Genomic DNA, 22,828 nt, shown 5'->3' with positions numbered 1-22,828 from the left:
GGAAAGAATAAGTCCAGATCACTCTATTTAACAACTATTCATCATAAATTCAATATTTTATTCGGTAGGGGAATGACAGAAACTCACTCACTCCTACTTATGGTAATTCAAAGCAAAAAAACCTTCTAGTTATACTATCAGGCCAAAATCTAAATTTTAGTCCCCTTTGGAATTTTTCACTTCTGCTTATATGCCATTAAGGTGGCGCTTGAAGAAATGCAGTTAAGGACCTACACTGTTAAGTGAGCTCTTCCCAGCCTGGCCATTCTGGGGGTGACCTTTCCACCAGGTCCCTGGCATAAGACAGTGTGTCTCCTGGAGCAAAGCCAGAATGTAAGATGAAAAGCCACATGCAGAGGATGACGCAAGGGAAACAATCATGACTTTCATAATGAGAGCCAGAAAGAAATTTGAGGTCTTATGCTCACTAGTTCCTAAGCCTGGGTGTTGTAGTCAGCATAATAACTCCCTTAACGTTTTATTCTTCAGGATTTCTAGCCACAGAAGAGTGAGCTATACTAGCAATCAAACTTTGGGTGTATTTGTCCATGTTCCCCAGTCAGAGATCCATACAGCATGTTGTAATTTAAAGAGAAACTTTCACAATGTTTGGAGCCCTTGATGCCCTGAAGATGAAGGAGAATGTCCTCACATTCCTTCCAGCAGGAATCCACTTAGGTGGCACCGACCTTGACTTCCAAATGATACACTACAAAAGGAAAAGTGATGGCATCTACATGATAAATCTGAAGAGGACCTGCAAGAAGCTTTGGCTGGCAGCTTGTGCCATTGTTGCCATTTGGAAACTCAGCTGCTGTCAGTGTCACATCCTCCAGGAATGTCAGCCAGCAGGCTACGCTGAAGTTTGCTGCTGCCACTAGAGCCACTCTTATTTCTGGTTCCTTTACTAACCAGATCCAGGCAGCCTTGTGGGAGCCATGTCTTCTGATGGTTACTGATCACACGGCTGACCACCAACCTTTCACAGGGGTATTGTATGTTAAACTGACTACCATTGTTCTGTGTCACACTTATTCTCCTCTACACTATGTGATCATCACCATCTCATGCAATGACAAGGGGGCTCACTCAGTGGGTCCGATGTGGTGGATCTTGGCCTGGGAAGTTCTGCACATGCACGGCACCATCTCCTGTGAGCACCCATGGGAGGTCATGCCTGATGACTACTTCTGCAGACGAAGAACAGTAAAGAAAACAGGGTGGGCACAGTGGCTCAAGCCTGCAATCCCAGCAGTTTGGGAGACCAAGGCAGGAGGATCACTTGAGGCCAGGAGCTCGAGACCAGCCTGGCCAACATGGTGAAACCCTGACTCTACTAAAAATACAAAAATTAGCTGAGTATTGTGGCACATGCCTGTAGTCACAGCTACTTGGGAGGCTGAGGCATGAGAATCTCTTGAACCTGGGAGGTGGAGGTTGCAGTGAGCCGAGATGGCGCCACTGCACTCTAGACTCTATCCTGGGTGACAGAGTGAGACTCTGTCTCAAACAAAAACCAAAAAAAAAAAAAAAAAAAGAAAGAAAAGAAAAAGAAAAAGAAGTAATTACTCACAAACTGAAGTAATTACTACTAATAATAGCAATGATTTACTAGATGTCTACTACACTCAAGCATTTAGCATATTTTATCTATAATTTCCCAGTTACAATGTAAGGCAAATATTATTAATATGATTACCCCCACTTGAAAAATAAAGAAACTGAGGGTCAGGGAAATTAATTGAATTCACCAAAGCCATACAGCTACTAACATAACAGGTGCTCAATGAAACGGAATTCCTTTTTTTTTTCTTTTGAGACAGGGTCTCACTCTGTCACCCAGGCTGGAGTGCAGTGGCATGCTCACAGCTCACTGCAGACTTGATCTCCCAGGCTCAAGTAATCCTCCCACTTCCGCCTCCTGAGTAGCTGGGACCACAGGCACACACCACCATACTGGCTGATTTTTTTTTTTTTTTCATTTTTTGTAGAGATGGAGTCTCTCTATGTTGCTCAAACTGGTCTCAAACTCCTGGGCTCAAATGATCCTCCTGCCTTGGCCTCTCAAAGTGCTAGGATTATAGGAATGAGCCATCATGCCCGGCTAGACTGACTTTTTAAAGTAATGAAAGTAACAAGTACTCAGGTAAACAAATTAAAGCCCCACAGGATATAAAGTGAAAAGCAAATGTCTTCTTCTTGCCACTCCTAACTCCCTAGAATTTCTTCCCCAGCAATAAGCAGTGTTAAACACTTTTGGATATTCTTCCAGGTATTTTTTATTCATTTATACAAGCAGGGCCATATTTGCCTATTTTCTTGCAATTTGCTTTTTTTCTCTTAAATTATCATAGACTTCTTTCCATATTAGAACATATAGATCTACCTCATTAAAAATAATTGTGCAATATTCTCCTCTATAAATGTATCATAATTTAACAACTTCCATGTCAATGGACGGTGTTTTGCTGTTACAGTCAATGTTTCAGTGATCATCCTTTAAATAACATCTTTGTACACTGGTATGATTTATCTGTAGGATAAATTTCTTGATGTGAAATTGTGTAAGACAATGTGCACTTGAATTTTTGGTAGATATTCCCAAATAGCCCACTTGAAATAATATATAAGAATGTCTGTTTTCTTATCTGGCATTTTGATATTAGTTTGTTTAAAAAGAATTTTATTTTCCCTTCTAATAGATATTTGTCTGCTCCTTATTATTTCTGGGAGCTACTCAAATGTCCTTTGGAAAATCATCACTTTCCCATGTAGTTGCTAGGGCTTTACCAGGAAGAGACCATGTGCCTTAGTCCTTGCCAATCAGAGTATCAAATCCTCCTACTAACATTGTTGACTCAGGGGTTGACCTGTGACCTAAGTTGTTCCAATGCCCAAGACTCACATGGTAGTTGCCAAGAATCACTCTACTTTTTGCTGGGCTGAATCCTGGGAAGATACAGGCATGGGGTTGCTAAATGGCACGTTGCCTCCTTGTGGCATACCATTATGGAGGAGAGGTAAGCTGACAGATGGAGGCAGACATTGCCCCCTAGATCAAGTGTAAATGAAAGTCAGAAAAATTTACCTCTGAATTTTTCAGTTGTTTGAGCTAGTAGATTTCACCTTTTGCTCAATCTGGTTTGAGTTGGGTTTTTGGTTACTCACAACCTGAAGAGTCCTATTGGATATATACCTATTTTCCAGTGCTCCAATATACTACAAATTTTAAGTAATATTACTAATTCTTGACCAGATATGGTGGCTCATACCTGTAACTCCAACACTTTGGGAGGCCAAGGTGGGAGGATCTCCTGAGCCCAGGAATTCGAGACAAGCCTGGGCAACATAGCGAGACCCTGTCTCTACAAAAAAATTTTAAAAACATTGCCAGGTATGGTAGTGTGTGCCTATAGTACCAGCTGCTCAGGAAGCTGAGGCAGGAGGATTGCTTGAGTCCCAGAGGTCAAGACTTCAGTGAGCCATGATTGCACACTGCACTCCAGCCTGGGTGATAGAGTGAGACCCTGCCTCAAAAAAATAAAAAGCAATATAATGTTTTCTTGCTAATCTCACAAATTATCTGGGCTACTGAATCAACTTGGTTCATTTATTTACTTTGTTTATTGGTCAGACCAGCCCATCACAGGATTTTAACACTATAAATTGGCCCCTGGACTAACTCATGCAGGCGAGCAGCAACTCCATCAAACCCAATAATTAATTGGGCAGTCCTCCTCCGTATGTCACGGTGACTATTCATTAAAGCAATGCATATGGCTTGTACCTACCTGTGCTAGCTTTTTGCTCTTATTCATGGTTCAACAAATTTATTAACTTTAGATCCAGTGGAACAAAGAAAAATTAGTACAGAAGATATTATAATTAGGCTGATAGTTTAAAATTAGAAAAGAAAAACAAAAATTGAGAAGTGATATTGCCACTAACAATAGAATCTGTGACATAAATACATAGGAAACATCTCAAGTTACAGGCCTGGACTCTAGAAACATGAAGAGACACATATGATTATGTCCATGTCCAAAGTCTTACTTTTTGTTTGAGGAGATACCATATGTATTGAAAGAATAAGCAATGGCCTAAGGATATCACTTGTGAATGTCGCATATTTCTGATTATCAAGATTCCCATTCAAGAAGTACAAAGCATCTTAAGAGTCATGAGTGAGCCAGGCATGGTGGCTCACACCTGTGATCCCAACACTTTGGGAGGCCAAGGCAGGATGATCGCTTGAGCCCAGGAGCTTGAGACCAGCTGAGAAACACAGCAACACCCCAACTCTAAGAAAATTTTTTTTAAATTAGCCAGTTATGGTGGCACACACCTGTAGTCCCAGCCACTGAGGAGGCTGAAGTGGGAGGATCACTTTAGCTCAGGAGTTCGAGGCTGCAATGAGCTACAATTGCACTACTGCACTTTAGCCTGGGTGGCAGAACAAGACTCTGTCTTTAAAACAACAACAACAAAAAAGATTTATAAGGCCAGGTGCGGTGGCTCACGCCTATAATTCCAGCGCTTTGGGAAGCTGAGGCAGGCAGATCACTTAAGTCCAGGAGTTTAAGGCCAGGAGTTCAAGACCAGCCTGGCCAACATAGCGAAACCCTATCTTTACTAAAAATACAAAAAATTAGCTGGGCATGGTGGTGCACACCTGTGATCCCAGCTACTCGGGAGGCTGAGGCATGAGAATTGCTTGAACCCAAGAGGTAGAGGTTGCAATGAGCAGAGATCACGCCACTGTACTCCAGCCTGGGTGACAGAGTGAGACTCCATCTCAAAAAAAAAAATTCATGAGTGAGTGAAGTATATCATACTATATATATTATATATACTGTATAGGTGTTAACCATTTGCTAAAATAAGATTACCAAATTGAATTGACAATGCTTTAGTAACTTAGGTATGCAAAATGTAATTCCATATGATTTGTTGAACAATATACATAAGAAGCCAAAACACTGATTTAGAGGGGACTCTCAAATTGTCATGGTGAGTGACATAAGACATAATAATAGCAGCTAAGATTTATTCTAATATATCAAAAATATACATTTATATAATAAATGAATGCATATATTCATTTAATGCTCACAAATATTCTATGATGTTGTAACATTATTATTCCTACTTTACCGATGAGAAATCTGAGGCATGAGAGGTTAAGCAATTTCACTGGGCATAGTGGCTCACACCTGTAATCCCAGCACTTTGGGAGGCTGAGACAGGAGGATCACTTGAGCCCAGGAGTTCAAGACTAGTCTGGGCAATATAGCAAGACCTCATCTCTACAAATTAAAAAAAAAAAGAAATTAGCTGAGCATAGTAGGGTGCACCAGTATTCCCAGCTACTTGGGAGGCTGAGATGAGAGGATCTCTTGAGCCTGGGAGGCAGAGGTTGCAATGAGCAATGACTGCACCACTGCACTCCAGTTTGGGCGACAGAGCAAGACCCTGTCTCAAAAGAAGAAGAAGGAGGAGGAGGAGAAGGAGAAGGAGGAGGAGGAAGAGGAGGAGGAGGAAGAGGAGGAGGAGGAAGAGGAGGAGGAGGGGGAAGAGGAGGAGGAGGGGGAAGAGGAGGAGGAGAAGGAGAAGGAAAAGGAGAAGGAGGAGGAAGAGGAGGGGAAGGGGAAGAAGCAGAAGAAGGAGGAGGAGAAGAAGAAGGAGGAGGAGGTGGGAGTGGGAGCGGGGAGGGGGACAGGGAGAAGTAGTTAAGTGATTTGCCCAAGATAACTTCAGAGCCAGACTTCAAAACTAGATAGTCTGACTCCAGAGTCTATACCCAAAAAAACACTATTATGAGTGTATCATTCATATTCTGTAAATTATTGCTTTGTTCATATTTTTAAGGAGAAAATATGGGACAAAGAATAGTAAAGACACGACTTCTTCTATTCTGGAATTCTGTACTTTCTCTGTAGCCTCAAGCTGTGCCTTGCACATAATAGATGATCAATAAACTCCTGTTTTATGAATGTATCAAGGAATAATATTTGTGACCATATGCCCCATTTGTCTTTGCAACTCCTGACTACATTACTTTTTCCTAGAATTCTTGTAGAGAAGGTTGCTCTCTTACCAAAATTCCCTGCAAGAAGCAGAGAGTGTTTGAAGTAGAAAGTATATAACAGAGCAAAGCACTGGTCTGAGACTAAGCCCTGACACTGTTTAGTTATACACCCTTGAACAAGTCAGTTTACTCCTCTTGGAAATAAATGCTTATATATGTCAAATGAAAGAGTTGAAGTAGATAACTGATTTTCAGACTATGCTAATAATGATGGAGAAAGGAGGAAGCATTATGAACAGGTTCAAGCTCTTTGGCTTCAAGGAGAATAGCTCCCCTCAAATCTGTTTTACATATTAAGTATATAAGAGTTTGTAGGCCAGGCGCGGTGGCTCACGCCTGTAATCCTAGCACTTAGGGAGGCCGAGGTGGGCAGATCACTTGCGGTCGGGAGTTCGAGACCAGCTTCACCAACATGGAGAAAACTCATCTCTACTAAAAGTATAAAATTAGCCAGGCGTGGTGGTGCATGCCTGTAATCCCAGCTACTCGGGAGGCTGAGGCAGGAGAATCGCTCGAACCTGGGAGGCAGAGGTTGCGGTGAGCTAAGATTGTGCCATTGCACTCCAGCCTGGGCAACAAGAATGAAACTCTGTCTCAAAAAAAAAAAAAAAAAGTTTGTTTGCATAAAGTAACTCAAGGAGTTACAAAGTTTGAAGACAACTCAATTTGACCAAATTCTTAAGTACTGTCTCATTTCTAATATTCTATCCCTGGACTACCCAGCCACACTCCAATATGTCAGACCCTTTGCCTGTTTTGACCTGTTCAAGAGATATTTTAACGGAATCTTAGAATTCCTTCCATCATTACAATTCTAGATCTGTCCTTTCAAAAAAAAGAAATTGATTTTTTTCCTCCACTCACATTTATCAGTTCACTTTTTGGAGGCTCTCCTTGCCACATCCTTAAATAAGTAACTAGGATAACTGTGGTAAATTGCCTGACCTGCAAAGTGTACAGAACTTCAAGGTTAACGCTTCTGGCACAAGATTTTCGCTACAAACAGCAGAATTCCTCTAACCCTTTGCTGAGGCATTGGTTCAATAGTAAGAGAAAATCATGCCATGTATTGAATTACTCAAAAGAGAATTATCAGAGTTCCCTGATGGTCTACCTATGGCTAAACCGTATTCCAAAAAGAACTGTCTTAAATAACTCAGGAAAGACCCTCACCAGAGATACAGTAGAAGAGCCAAATATTTAACAAAACTAAAAACCAAAACCTATATATTCAAGAACTGGTATAGCCCTACCCCAAATATTGTGCTAATTCCTTATGTTTCATTTTATAATACTGAACTTCCTTTCACATGAATGAAAAGAACTGTTACTATTAAGCGTATCCATTCTCTGGAATTTCTTTAATCAGCTTTCATTAAGGACTGTCAAACACATACATCATTTAGGGACTTTTAAATCTAAATTTTATTGAAGATATATTACATATGGTTTAATATTTCAGCTCAGCAACGGCCATTAGCAATAAGCATTACTCCAAGAGTGGGATTAATTAAATATTCTAGCAAACACAGTGATCCAAATAGCAAAGAAAAATCCTGGGCACTGAGCCCAGATTTCCCATCCTCTCTTCTGGTGTGGCTCATCACTCTCTCTCAGATAAACTAGACACCAACAAATCTTTCATCATTACTAGTAAATGTGTAGATGGGCAATAAATGATCAAATCTCTCCATCAGGTCTCCTATTAGATTTTTTAAGCACAAAACATTGCACAAAATCAAATTGCCCCATAAAAGGGTATTTGTTAAACCAAAGAGAAATACAGTTTTCAGAAATAAAAGGTAATTCCCCACAGTTATCAGTAGTTCTACTCTAATTTGACTTTACCATTCCTCCAGTGACAAGTTGGGAGATGGTCCCATTCTACAACTATAATCCTGTCTTTGCTATGTTATGAAGTTTTAAATTATTTCAACTTTGTATATTATAGTGAATATAAATCTCAGCTCCACAGAAACCAAGAGATTCAGAGCAAACTCATGAACCTGGTCCTACCAAGATTCCTGGTTTTGCACTCATGAGTTAAGACTGATACTCCAACCTTAAATCTTAGCTTTAGATCTTGGCTTTTGTGATTTTAATCTAGACACTAATCTATTTTAATGGTGAGGGAATGGGAGGAGCTCCAAGCAGAATATTTACAAAGGGTCTTAATCATCAAACAGTCATAGTTCCTCTTCATTCCTTCTCTCAGCTAACAGCAGAGCTATTTGGTGACACAACAGATAAATCTAGCCGATTCAAAAATGACCTGGCAACAACCATTTCTTGTCATCGCCAAATCTGCCCTTCTGGGACACAATGTACCGTAAACCTTGTAGCAAAGCACCTTCTTCTTTCAATGGGAAGGCTGTTAATAAAGTAAAATCTTTGAAGCTGGATCATCTGACAAAAGGAACAAAAAGTGAAAGAGGAGCAGCAGCAGCACTACATTTATGTAGCCTAAACAGTTTTCAAAGCATGATCAAGTACATTACATAATTTTATCTTTCTAATAAATTTATAAGGTGGTTATAGCCTTAAGTAAGTAACTTATCTTCTGTGAACCTCAGAATCTTAACCTTTATTATTTTTATTTATTTATTTATTTATTTTTTTTTTTTTGGAGACAGTCTCACTGTCACCCAGGTTTGAGTGCAATGGCTGGATCTTGGCTCACTGCAACCTCTGCCTCCCAGGTTCAAGCGATTCTCCCGCCTCAGCCTCCCAAGTAGCTGGGACTATAGGCACCCGCCACCACACTCAGTTAATTTTTGTATATTTAGTAGAGCCGGGGTTTCACCATGTTGGCCAGGGTGATCTTGAACTCCGGGCCTCAGGTGATCCACCCACCTCACCTCCCAAAGTGTGGGGATTACAGGCATTAGCCACCACGCCCACCAACCAGAATCCTAGCCTTTATTTTATTTTATTTTTATTTATTTATTTATTTTTGAGATGGAGTCCCACTCTGTCACCCAGGCTGGAGTGCAGTGGTGCAATTTCAGCTCACTGCAACCTCCATCTGCTCGGTTCAAGCAGCAGTTGCTTGAACTCCTGCCTCAGTTTCCCGAGTAGCTGTGCCACAACGCCTGGCTAATTTTTGTATTTTTAGTAGAGATGGGGTTTCGCCATGTTGGCCAAGCTGGTCTCGAACCCCTGACCTTAGGTGATCCACCCGCCTTGGCCTCCCAAAGTGCTGGGATTACAGGCGTGAGCCACTGCGCTCAGCCAGAATCCTAACCTTTAAAATGAGAATAATATTTCACAGGATTGTTATTAGGCTGGGACAAAATAACATAGGTAAAGTACTTGGTGCAGCTTACTTCAATGGTAGCCAGGGTTTTGTTATTATTATTATTATTATTATTAGTCCTACAAATAGTGAAAACATTGCTCAGAGGAAGTAAGTAACCAGCCCAGGGGCATTCAATGTATACATTTTACTGAGTCCTGGCATAGGGCTATGGATATTAAAACGTATACGATCTGGCAGGGTGTGTTGGCTCACGCCTGTAATCCCAGCACTTTGGGAGGCCAAGGTAGGCAGATCACTTGAGCTCAGGAGTTTGAGACCAGCCTGGGCAACACAAAATATTAGCCGGGCGTGGTGGCACGCACCTATAGTCCCAGCTACTCGGGAGGCTGAGGCAGAAGAATCGCTTGAACGTAGGAGGCAGAGGTTGCAGTGAGCTGAGATCACGCCACTGCACTCCAGCCTGGGCAACAGAGCAAGACTCTATCTCAAAAAAAAAAAAAAATAGAAAAAAGAAAAAAAGTGTAAGATCTATCTAGGAACTCAGAGTCACCCTTAGTAAGAAAGAGAACAAGTTCTGGAACAAAATGTTCTTTTCACTCTATTCTGATTCAAATCTAGAAAGGAAAAGATAAATTATTTCTTAGATGAAAAACATTATTTCTATGCAGTAGATTTTGTTCACTGTGGTTAAGAGTACTCTAGCTCAATGTCTTTCCCCCAACCTCCCCAGCAACCTTGCCCCTGACCAATAAGGAAATCCTTAATAGTGGGATTTCATGCTTTGAATAGAGAATGCCTTGTTTTTGTGTAACACTGTACAGTTGACTAAGAACACTTTCAACTGCACTAAACTGATCTTCACCCACCTGCCTCTGAGCTTTGAATTAGAGAAGAGGAAATTGAGGCCCAGCTACCATTGTCATAATCCAGAGTAGAACTAGATCAGTAGCCTCATACTGATTAATAATTAATGCTAAATTAATAGTTTCATGTTGTCCAACAAACTACTGTGTACCTATATTAAAATATTTTTGCGGCCGGGCGCAGTGGCTCACGCCCGTAATCCCAGCACTTTGGGAGGCCGAGGTGGGTAGATCACGAGGTCAAGAGATTGAGACCATCCTGGCCAACATGGTGAAACCCCATCTCTACTAAAAATACAAAAATTAGCTGGGTGTGGTGGCGTGTGCCTGTAGTCCCAGCTACTCAGGAGGCTGAGGCAGGAGAATCACTTGAACCCGGGAGGCAGGGGGTGCAGTGAGCCAAGATCACGCCACTGTGCTCCAGCCTGACAACAGAGCGAGACACCATCTCAAAAAAAAAAAAAAAAAAAAAAAAACACAACATTTTTTGCACTCTCACCTAGATTTATTTTCTATTTTCTCTGAGTCTCTATGGCACACTCTAATTCTCCTAGGGGTTTAATACTGAACCTTGCATTTGAGGAATTCCCTCAGGCAATATGTTTATTCAATAACCCATGCAACATAATATAATATCAGTATTCCAAGTATGGCTATGACTCTTACATAGAGTAGATCCATAAAGAGAGATGGAGAATGATACTTTGCATTTGTTTAGCACTCTTTCTTTTTTTTTTTTTTTTTTTTAAGATTCTGAAAACCCTGTCACCTGCTTTATTTCTGGAGATGGGTAAAGGGAGAAGGAAAAATATTCACTTGAATTTGAGGGGCAGCTAAACTGGAAGCAACAATTGCAGGCCTCTAAGGTTTCTCTGATCCATAAGGGAATGCTGAAACTTCCTTGTTTGGAGATCCAAAGAGTTTAATTTTTCCCTACAGCAAGATCAACAATTTTCACTGGGTTAAAAGAATAAAGAACAAACTCAATAGCACCAAATGGGGTTTTAACACAGAAAACAGGGCCACTCCTTTTAAATGCAAATTTTTACATTAAAATATGTTTATAAATCATAGTAGATGTTTTCCCTCTTGATTCAACATTTCTCCCTCCCCTAACAGGAGCCCTAGAACCTGAAGAGCACTCTTTCAAAGTGCTTTCATATTATTCAGAGACGGAGAATGGAATTTGAATTTAAGAGTAGAAAGGATGTTAGAGATTCTCTAATTCAGCATTTCTTAACTTTCTTGGGATCACTTGCCTATTTGAGAATCTGACGAAAGCTATGGACCTCATACCCAGAAAGATGAACAGATGAATGTATATTAAAAAAAATGCATTGTTTCAAGGGGATTCATGAACTACTCTCACTTTAAGAACTGCTCTAATTTGAAAACTTTCACTTTACAAATGAGGAAGCTACTATTTATCATGATAGCATCCCCACGAAGAGGCAGAGCAAGGATTATGATCCACATTTTCCAGATCTGGAACTAAGGTTCAGAGAGGTTTCAAGATGCCCAAAGTCTTATAGCTAGTTAGGAGCAGTAGCAGAACCCAGGACTCTGGATAGTCTAGTTCATATTCTTCCAGATCACATCACCCACCCAACACACCATGCTAGAATTCTTTCACTGTAAGAATAACTCCTATAGGTGATAGTTTGTTTTGCCTTCTGTAACATACATAATTCTTACTCTCCAGTAAAGAAGTTCCAAATACGAAAATTGTCCTATTCACAATAGTAACTCATTTCTTACAGAGTTCCAGTAGGCTTCAATTATTGCTGACACATTAAATACTGAAATCCAGAAATTATCATTGTAAACAACTCCATAACTTCTAAATTGGTAGTTAAGTATCAAGCTGGCCAGTCTCTCTATCCTTCTCTCTCTCTCTCTCTTTTTTTCTTTGGTAGGGACAGATTCTGTCTATGTCCCCCAAGCTGGTCTCAAACTCCTGGGATCAAGCAATTCTCCTGCCTCAGTCTCCCAAAGTGCTAGGATTACAGGCTTGCACTGCTGGCCAATTTCTCCTTTTAGCAGCAAATGAATCCAAGCAAAGAAGGCAAAAATGCTAATGTTTCTCTTGAAAGGATGTGGAAAACTAGTTTTAGCACATTAGACTTATACCTAACACACAGAAGTGCTCAGTAAATATTTGCTAAATGAATACACAAATTTACCAATTAATACCAGTGAGTTTTTCATGTATTTTATTTCCACTTTCAGAAGTTAAACTAAGCAGCCTGGATGACATAGCAAGACCCTGTCTGTATTTTTAAAAAATTAGCCAGGCATGGTGGCACCTGCTTGTAGTCTTAGTTACTTAGGAGGCTGAGGTGAGAGGATCACCTAAGCCCAGGAGTTCCAGGCTGCAATGAGCTGTGATCACACCACTGCACTCCAACCTGGGCAGCAGAGTGAGACCTTGTGTCTTAAAAACAAAACAAAACAAAACAAACAACAACAAAAAACTACACACAAAAGCAAACAAACAAGAAGTTAAAGTAAGAATACTGTACTTTTCACTTAAGGTCTAAGTCAGACCAGCAACAGCATCATATTCAATACTAAAATATATATAATGACAAATAAGTTTTTTAATATGTTCACTCACACTTTCTCAAAACAGTCTAGGTCATTAAGATAGTGGTTCTGATGAATTTTATTACAATTTATACATTCTTCCCGTAGCAATAAATATATGTAAAATATTTATGGGAAGAAAATATCTTAGATATGTATAAAATATTTAGATATGCCAAGATTACTATAACGTTTATGATGAATGTTAGATTTTTCCAAGAAAATGGCTATTATTAACATTTAATTTAGCTTCACTTAATAACAGGCTATCTTACTATAGTGAAGATTTCCATACCTCACAAAGTCTTTATTTGTAAGCCAAAAGCTTCCAGAATATATTCCAGGGTGCTGAGCATTTTGGTATTTAGAAATAATCAAAGATGCTGTGTTTTAGCTTTGATTACTCCTGCTGGCTTTAGTAGACTTCAAGTCTGAATTTTAATGTTTCATTATCACAGTTTTTCTGTGATAGTCTGGATAGATTAAGAATATTCTACAAAACAAATGCTTAATAAGGCAATAAACCTGTTGAAGGAATAAATTAGCAGGCAGGTTATGCTTTTAGGATATCTACACTACAGAAAAGGTATTGTACCCACTCTACCTAGTGATTAGGTTTATATTGCAATGTGACTCATAAGACTCCCTGTACTGAATAAAATTTAGGCAATTAATGATCTTATTTCTTAGGAAGAACTGCTTGCTATTGGATATTAACACAGATCTTGCTCAATTAAAATTGCTCACAGTCAGCAAAAATAATTTCTGCACTGTAATGAAATAATGAAATAATTATATGCAAGGGAGGACTTGTGATCTTTTTAATTATTCTATTCTTCATTTTTAAAAGGGCTATTTGAAAACGTACTCTTATAATTGATTGCTATAAATCAGTCAAACTCATTCTAAGGATCATAAATATTCTAACTTTTAAAAGACAAAGAAATGCTAAATATTCAATGGGATACTTCAATATTCAGAAAATTTAATCTGGGGGGAAAGGATAGACTGCTCTTTGGAAAATAAAAAAGTAAATTTGTTGTCCCGTGAAAAATGAAATATCTTGAATGTCAGTAACAGAGATGGAATTAACAAGAGATCTTTTTATTGTTTTTTAAGGTCATTAGGCTGTGAATTCTGTAATTATGGAAATTGTCAGTCCAGTTCTGTAAGAATGTTTGCTCCCATCCATAAGGTAGTGGAATGTTCAATCAGTCTCTCTCGTGGGAAAGTTAGGTCATAACTGTAAGTGTACCAGCAAAATTGAATTAAGCAAAGAGATTTCATTAGTATTTATAGCCAGAAGGCATCTGTAAAAGTACAGGGCAAAGAAGTTATGTGGAAGTCAAAGGAGAAAAAAAAAATGGGTTTCTAGTGACAAAGGCGAATCTGAAAGAGATATAAGTGTATAATGAATAAGAGCTATTGAATGCTAGTGCAAAGAGGGAGTTGCAAAGATGTCAAATATTGATTTTCTTGTGTATGCCTTTGGACTACATATGTAATTGTTTAGATTTGCTGTCTTCATGGTACAACAATATTTGTTGTCGAAGTTTAAAAAGCATGATGTGAAATAAACTAAAACCGGAGAAACATGTTGGAGAATCATAATTCTCCACTCAGAATCTCATTAAGAGGTTTCTGTATTTTCTTGCAAAAGAACATTTTTAATGAAGAAAAATGGCATATATATATATATATTTCAAATAGAACACAAGATCCAAATACTAGTTAATTATGTTACTGAAAATTATTTGATTAACTTTCAGCATCATTTTAAATTAAACTAGTTTCTCTACTTTTTTACTTTATTGAATATTCTTAAACCATATATCTAATTTTGAAAGTACAGTTAAACTATACTTTATTTTTCCAGTATGATTACAAGGAATTCTATTAACACTAAACTGATAATAAAAATCTGATGTTACCCCTTTACAAGAAATATTTCCTGTGATATTTTCCTCTTCACTACTAAAACTCCAGAAGGAAAACTCCTGTGCTTTAAGGTCTATGTAAGCATATATGTTGAATAACAAACTGCAAACTCAAGTAATCAAATTAATAATCAATCTGGGACAGTAAGTAAACAAAATACTTTTTTCTAATGTTTTTAGGGGTTAGTTTCCCTTTAAATACTCAAGTCTTAACAGAATGTTAACTATCATAATGTTCTTTTTAAATAACAGACTCATTTGTTTCATTTATCTGACTTTTTTATTATTTATTATAAACTTGAATCATACCTATTAATATTACTGTATTCTCTTTCCCACCTCAGAACATTTAAAAATAACAGCCAAACCGTTAAATTCTCCAGGTGGAATTTACTACACTTAAAGCCATAATGACCACAAACGAAAAAAACAACGTTTAAAAAGAAGTATGAGCTGTTTTAAGTATCAGCAGGAGACAGGGGTACAAATAAGAAACAGCGTAATATATGGCAGAAGCAAATCATTTTACCAGTACAGAAAACACTAGATAGGAAAACTGCAGAGAAGACAATGTCTCCAGCACAAATAAGTTTCAAATTTTATTTTCAATGTCTCACTTTTAATGTTATTAAACATTTAATAGCAATGTAAAACAGAGTGACAACATTTTGAGTGTATGTGCAAACCAAGGCATTTCTTTCCCCGGGGTTTTGAAAGCATGTGGGACACGAAGGAGATAGTCCAGTAGAAACAGCAGCTTCTCTTCGAGGTAAATACTCGTCAAGAACAAAACATAATTCAATTGCACTCTTGTTTTCTGAAAAGGCTGCTTGTGGAATACCCATCATAAAGTCATTTCTATTTCTTAAGAGCTATTAGTGCCTGGCCCCTTGGCTTCATTAAGGCCCTTTTTTTCAATATGTTATTTTATTTTAGACTGCATCCCACTTCTCAGCTACACAGTGCACACTGCAATTTATTGGCTCCCGAAGGAGACGTCCACAATGCCCCTCAGTGACGGACATACAAGGACAACGTAGCAATGGAGAGAAAGGCGGATTTGTTGGCACTAAGTCGGAAACATTTTTTAAACCCTAGAAATTAAAAGAGAGTTTGGCCAAGCCTCTGAGACGGAGTGCCGTATCATTTAACTGACACTAACATCACCATGCTCCCCACTAGGAGGGGATCAGTCTCCCAGCCCGTTAATCGCACCCGATGTTCTGGTGGAGCTAAAGAAGCTAGAAGTTTTGAGAGTCCCTGCTGCCAGACTTCAGTGTTGCCTAAGCAAGCATTAAGAGACTATGGTAGTAATAGGTGTGCTTACACCAAATAAAAGGTTTCATTAATCAAGCCATATTGAGATAAACCTGTCACTGGACAGAGGGGACCAGAAATCAAATACTGTGAAAATTCTGACAGATTGTTAAATAGAAACCCTTTAAAATAGAATTTAATTTACTGTGATATTATAGATATTTATGCATCAATAGGCAAGTGCAGATTGAGTTCAGAGGTCGGCTCTGGTATTTGAAAAATAAAAGCACAGGATGAAACAAAAGGTGACGGTTACCTTTGTCTGAAATTAGGGTTCATTAGACTAAATGGGAAGGTTTTAACTGATTCATGTAGGGAACTGAAGCACAGCATGTGATGTGGTGTGCAATATTGGATAACAGGCAAATCCAATTAAGGGATCTTTATCCTGTTAAAGACTTGTCTACAAACTTAAAAAAAATCCAGGGGCCAGCCACAGAAGAGCCCAGCCAGTCATCGTCAGTGGTAGGTATCTCTCAGATCCTAATAGGTGAACATGTTTCCTCTGTGGCATTGTAGTGAGGAGTGCTAGATTTTGAAGGCAGACAGACCTGGGTTCAAAGTCCAGCTTTGCTACTTATTAGCTGTATGACTTTTGACAAATTACCTTCTTTTAGCTTCAATATCCTAATCAGTAAAACAAAAGTACTGCCACTACTACCTCATACGGCTGCTGTGAGGACTGAGATCAAGTTTGCAAAGTACTTAGCATGGTGGCTGGTGGTGCTCAACAAGCAATAGTTATTAGTGCTTCCTTTTTCTTCTCCTTTCCTTCTCTCCCTCTTTTCTTTTTCCAGTTCCCTCTTTTTGCCTTTTGTCTCCTCTTCCTTGTTTCTTTTTTCCCTCTGCCTACCACACAGGAGCAACCACTGGCACTGCAGCACCTCCAGGCATTTTGCAGCCTCTTTGAATTGAAGGGCCTGCTGACCTTTGATTTGTGGGCAGAGTTCAAAATGAAGTTATAAAAGGCCTCTTCATTCAGATTGCCTCATTCATGGAAGACTGTTGGAAGTTCCTTGGCTCTATAATGTCTGAAACTTGCTTGTTCAAACTGATAGGAGTAAGTTCTAGATTCTACCAAATTGATCCATGGGTATAATCTTTCCTTAAAGCCAAACCAGCACATTGCCACAAATTTCTTATTGACTAGTAGCTAGAAATATGTGATGAAGCTTTAAGAAGAATTGTTTAATACTTTTTTTTAAGAATCCCACACCCCAAATGTTTTATTCTTACAGTTTGGCCTTATGTATTTCAGCCTCCTGACTCGTTTCCAACACTTCTATACTTCCTGGGTTTTGTTTTGTATTTTAATGTTTCTGTTTCTTAGTCTTTCTGTCCCATTCTACTTATCCTGGTTGACAGACAAAGTCATTTTAAAAAAAAGTTTGAGCCAGGTGCAGTGGCTCACACCTTTCTCATCCCAGCACTTTGGGAGGCCAAAGTGGGAGAATTGCTTGAGCCCAGTAGTTCAATACCAGCGTGGGCAACATAAGGAGACTCCATCTCTATAAAGAAAAAAGAAAAAGTAGTTTGGATAATATCTCAGTGAATAGTGAGGTCACAGAATGGAGTCTCTATAAAGAAACATAGACAGTACCTTACCCATACGTGAAAGGGAATAGGAAGGCAACATACAATCCTGTTACTACCACTCCCAGGTCTCTAGAAAACAGCCAAGACAGATTCAAGATGCCACACACAGCTGTGTGTCTTTGAGAGAATAATTTGTCCTCCCCGAGCTCCCTCTCTCGGTTAGATGTACCTCCTCTATACTCTACCTGTACCCTATAAATACCTGTATCATTATTGAAATTATCAGCCCCACCACCAACCTATAAACATTTTAGCACAGATGTTATTATCTCATTTATTTTTGTATCCCCTGGCCAGTGGTGGTGCTCTTTACAAGTGTCGGTTGAATTGATCAAAAATATTCATATCTAGGCCTATCTTAAATGATCTCTTGAACCCCCTCCACATTTATTAACTGAAAGTGGCATAACTGACCTGTGTGTAAGGATAAAATGACTCAGACCACTTGAAATGATTTAATACTAAAACAGTAGCTCTCAGAAAACTTACCCTTAAACAAAATTTGCGCAAACCATAACTCTTTTGAATTTGCTGGTGTCATTTTGGATTTCATCTTTACTTCTATCTGTTTGAATAGAGCCATACTTTAAAAAGAAGTGGAAAAAGAATAGAAGTGTATTTCAATTCTCAGCAACTACCAGCTCCTCCAAAAAATAAGCCACTTAACTTTCCTCTTCTTCAGTTTTCTTTTTAATCAAATTAAAATACTGAATACAGGCCAAATAAATATAGTGTGATTGCTTATAAGGGTCAAATCTCACAATTAAAATCTCCATTTATTATTATTATTTCTTTTAAATCAAGAATGCTAGGCCGGGCACAGTGGCTCATGCCTGTAATCCCAGGACTTTGGGAGGCCAAGGCGGGCGGATCACGAGGTCAGGAGATCGAGCCCATCCTGGCTAACAAGGTGAAACCCTGTCTCTACTAAAAATACAAAAAATTAGCTGGGCTTGGTGGCAGGCGCCTGTAGTCCCAGCTACTTGGAGGCAGGAGAATGGCGTGAACCCAGAAGGCGGAGCTTGCAGTGAGCCGAGATCGGACCACTGTACTCTATCTAGCCTGGGCGACAGAGCGAGACTCCGTATCAAAAAAAAAAAAAAAAAAAAAAAAAAAGAATGCTAGAGACTGGGCACAGTGGCTCACGTCTGTAATCCCAGCACTTTGGGAGGCTGAGGCAGGTGGATCATGAGGTCAGGAGTTCGAGACCAGCCTGACCAATATGGTGAAACCCCATTTCTACCAAAAATACCAAAATTAGCCGGACATGGTGGCGGATGCCTGTAATCCCAGCTACTTGGGAGGCTGATGCAGGAGAATTGCTTGAACCCAGGAAAAAGAAGCTGCAGTGAGCTGAGATCATGCCATTGTACTCCAGCCTGGGCAACAGAACAAGACTCCATCTCAAAAAAAAAAAAAAATGCTAGCGAGACAGGCACAGTGGTGTGTGCATCTGTAATCCCAGCTACTAGGGAGGCTGAGATGGGAAGATTGCTTGAGCCCAGGAGTTCAAGACCAGCCTGGGCAATATAGCAAAACCCCATCTCATAAAATCAATTAATTAACTAAGGATATTTAACTTTTATCTTCTCAACTATATTAATTACCTATTGCTGCAAATTATCCTCAAAATGTAACAGCTTAAAACAACAAGCATCTATTATCTCATACAGTTTCTGGGGTCAAGCATCTGAGAGTGGCTAAGCTGATGGTTCTGGCTCAGGGTCTCTCATGAGGTTACATTCAAGCAACCTCAGGTGCTGCAGTCACTTGAAGGTTTGACCAGAGTCGGCAGATCTATTTCCAAGATGGTTCACTCACATGGCTATTGACAGAAGACTACAAATTCTCATTGGTCATTGGTAGAAGGCCTCAGTTCCTTGCTACGTGGAGAGCTGTCTCAGTACCTTCATAACCTGGCAGCTTGCCTCCCCCAGAGTAAAGGATCCGAGAAAGTACAAGGCAGAAGCCACAATGTGTTCCACGAGCTAGCCTCAGAAGTGACATACCATTATTTTGCCATATTCTATTGCTCACACAGAAAAAAACTCACTATAATGTGGGAAAAGACCCTACAAGCCATGATTACTAGGAGGCAAGGAATCATTGGGGAACATTTTGGGGCCTGGCTGCCACACCAATGAAAATAAATATCCACACCAATGGAGCAGAGAAGTAATAATTTTTTTGGCTTTTCAGGGGGTAGAAAGCCAGAGATCAAATGATTTCCCAAGAAGAGAGATTAACTCTGTACTAAGCCACCTCATATAATACGTTAATTAAATAAGTAGATAAGTTTCTGACTCCTTATTCAAGTTTTTTTTTTTCAAGTTTAAACTCTCTATCCTGTGGTTTTTATATCCAGAACACTTCAATGTATTACTTATCCCCTGAATTCACCAAAAACAAATGCACCTTCCCCAACTTTACCTATAACTGCAGCACTTGGGGTTAGGGGAAAAACATTTTCCCCCTAAGCAATAACTAACATCAATAACCAAGATATAAAATAAACTCACACCTATGGATATACTAACGATGCAGACCATATATTCGGTAGGTAGCAGTTAATTTTATCTTACCAGTTCTTTTCAACACCTTAGCTGGTTGCACAAGGATCATATGAAACTAGATTCTTTAATTCCAAGGTGAAGACCATAAAAGTCTGAATCGCTGAGGTTCTAACAAATCAATCTCTATCAAAAGATAATTACTTCTATATCCTACCTTCTATATCCTGCTTGGTGAAAAAGGAAACTGGCAACTGAGACCTGGGTTCTAGCCCCAGCTCTGTCATTAACTTGCTGTGTGACATCTGGCAAGTAACTTGACATCTCTGATCCTCAACTTTAAAGATCCAAGGTTAGATCAAAATAACTCTTCCAGGACTAAAATAAATTTGACAATTCTGATTAATCTGTGCTTTCAGGTGAACCCAGCTTGCTTATCCTTACCTACTTTTAGTTGTGACTCTACACCAATTTTCTGTTTTTCTTTTTTTTTTTTTTTTACTACACAGCGTCAGAAAACAATAGGACAATGGCCATTTCTGAATTTATATTAGGCTTTCTTCCCTAACCTTTCCCTATCTCACCAAATAGTGCTGGAAAAATACTCGGCACTATTCATGGTGGGAAGCTCAACAGAAATGAAAATACTCAGCCAGTAATGTGATCAATGAAACCAAATTGGAAATAAATTTAGGTACACGAATATAAAACCAATGTTTAAAAACTGGTTTCAACCAAAAAATGATTGCTCATAGACAGAGACAGGAAGATGTCTTTCCCCAAAGGATTCACTCTTCACAGAGTTTGGCAGCATGATGAAAGGCAGAGGAGTGTGACTCCATGGCAGTAGAAGAAATGATACTCTCATCAGCTGGCAACCAATTTCCCTCAGAGGAGGTACAGACATAGCTAAATCAGGCCAAAAGTTATGAATGTCCATGAATTCCAATGGGAAAAGAGTGTAGTGCAAAGAAAGAAGTTTTATCTATTGGGCCTAGACGAGCTTGAAGAAGACAGGGAAGTCCCTTAGCAATTTTCCGACAAAGAGAGAAAGCAAGAGAAATAAGGAAATGAGGGAAAGAAAGAAAGGTAAAGAAGAGAAAAGTTAGAGAAAGAAAGTGGCAGAGAAGCGTAAGAATGAAAGAAGAGGGGAAAAATTATCCAGCACTAGAGACTCATCAAGAGAGCCCTGATTGTCTTAGTCAATAAGGTATCCCAACCACCTACCACAGTGCCTGTACAGAACAGGAGTTCAGCATATGTTGAATGAATGAAAGAATGCAGATAAAGAAACAAAAATCAGTTTGGAAAAAGGCAGGATATTCATTTTCTTACAGCTATGCACTAACTCTAGCTAAAAATTTCACGACCTAAAAAATGTATACGAGGAAGGTTAGAAAATGTAGCTGAATCAGTACAAATCTGTAACCCCTTTGGGGGAAAAAAAGAATAAAAATACATGTGCTGCTGTTAAATATTTTGTCACTTTCTTATTTCCTTTTGTATATTAATAATCTCTCAATTAAGCACCTCATAAATATTTTAGGATATCATGTTAAGAAAGAAATGACATCCTTATTTTTATGCCAGTTCAAAATAATCTGATGGTTCTAAAAAAAAAAAAAACCTACTTTATTTAGCATAGAAACCACATAGTCATCTATGTCATTTCTTAGAGCTCTGTCAATATTTCAGTATTAAAATAAAATTGTCAAGAAAAAGCAACTGAGTAAAGAAGCATTTCAAAGTTTTCTAGGACTTTTATCCTTCCAAGAATAAGTTGTCTGCATATTTGTTTCTTTTGGTTAAATACTGACACAAGCTCAAACTATTACAGTTTGAAACTGCAGTTCATTCGCCTTTTACAGATTGTTTTAGATCTTGGTCTAACACAACTATCCCTTTAGGACCAGTCAGATTGCCATAGTAATTTTTCAGTGACCACAGTTGTTGCAACTTTGACACAGGAATGACCACAGTTCTAGGTCAGCTTTCATTTTACCCAGAAATGAAGACACATTAACAAAAGTAGGACTACACACACATAGACAGAATCACAAATATAATATCTGTTATAGAGAGGAAATAGAATAGTATCCATTTTGATATCACATAAAGACTGATTTTCAATCAGATTGAAAATACTATTTTTTTCTCCATCATTCTTCTAAGAACATGAAAAACATTACTTCCACACAGCATTTTAATCAGATATGCTTTGTTTAAATTAATTATATTCTTCACCTGGGCGCGGTGGCACACACCTGTAATCCCAGCACTTTGGGAGGCCAAGGCGGGCAGATCACGAGGTCAGGAGATCGAGACCATCCTGGCTAACATGGTGAAACCCCGTCTCTACTAAAAACACAAAAAATTAGCCGGGCGTGATGGTGGGTGCCTGTAGTCCCAGCTACTTGGGAGGCTGAGGCAGGAGAATGGCATGAACCTGGAGGCGGAGCTTGCAGTGAGCCAAGATGGCGCCACTGCACTCCAGCCTGGGCGACAGAGCAAGACTCCGTCTCAAAAAACAAATAAACAAACAAAAAACAAATAAGCCCAATAAATATCACAAATATAATGTATAATGTAGAGGAAGGAAAAAGCAAGTTGCTGCTGGGCGCAGTGGCTCATGCCTGTAATCCCAACATTTTGGGAGGCCGAGGCAGGCAGAA

The 22,828-nt window shown here is 39.1% G+C and overlaps 1 pseudogene; it reads left to right on the top strand.

Moving 5' to 3' along the window:
• Positions 1 to 605: 605 nt before the first annotated feature.
• The window catches only part of LOC129044249 (small ribosomal subunit protein uS2B-like), a 48,619-nt pseudogene continuing 26,396 nt past the window's right edge, over positions 606 to 22,828 (top strand).

Source organism: Pongo pygmaeus, chromosome 1, assembly GCF_028885625.2.
Source record: "Pongo pygmaeus isolate AG05252 chromosome 1, NHGRI_mPonPyg2-v2.0_pri, whole genome shotgun sequence".
Taxonomy (NCBI): domain Eukaryota; kingdom Metazoa; phylum Chordata; class Mammalia; order Primates; family Hominidae; genus Pongo; species Pongo pygmaeus.
Note: the sequence above shows the minus strand (reverse complement) of the source record. Positions and strands in the feature narration are given on the sequence as shown.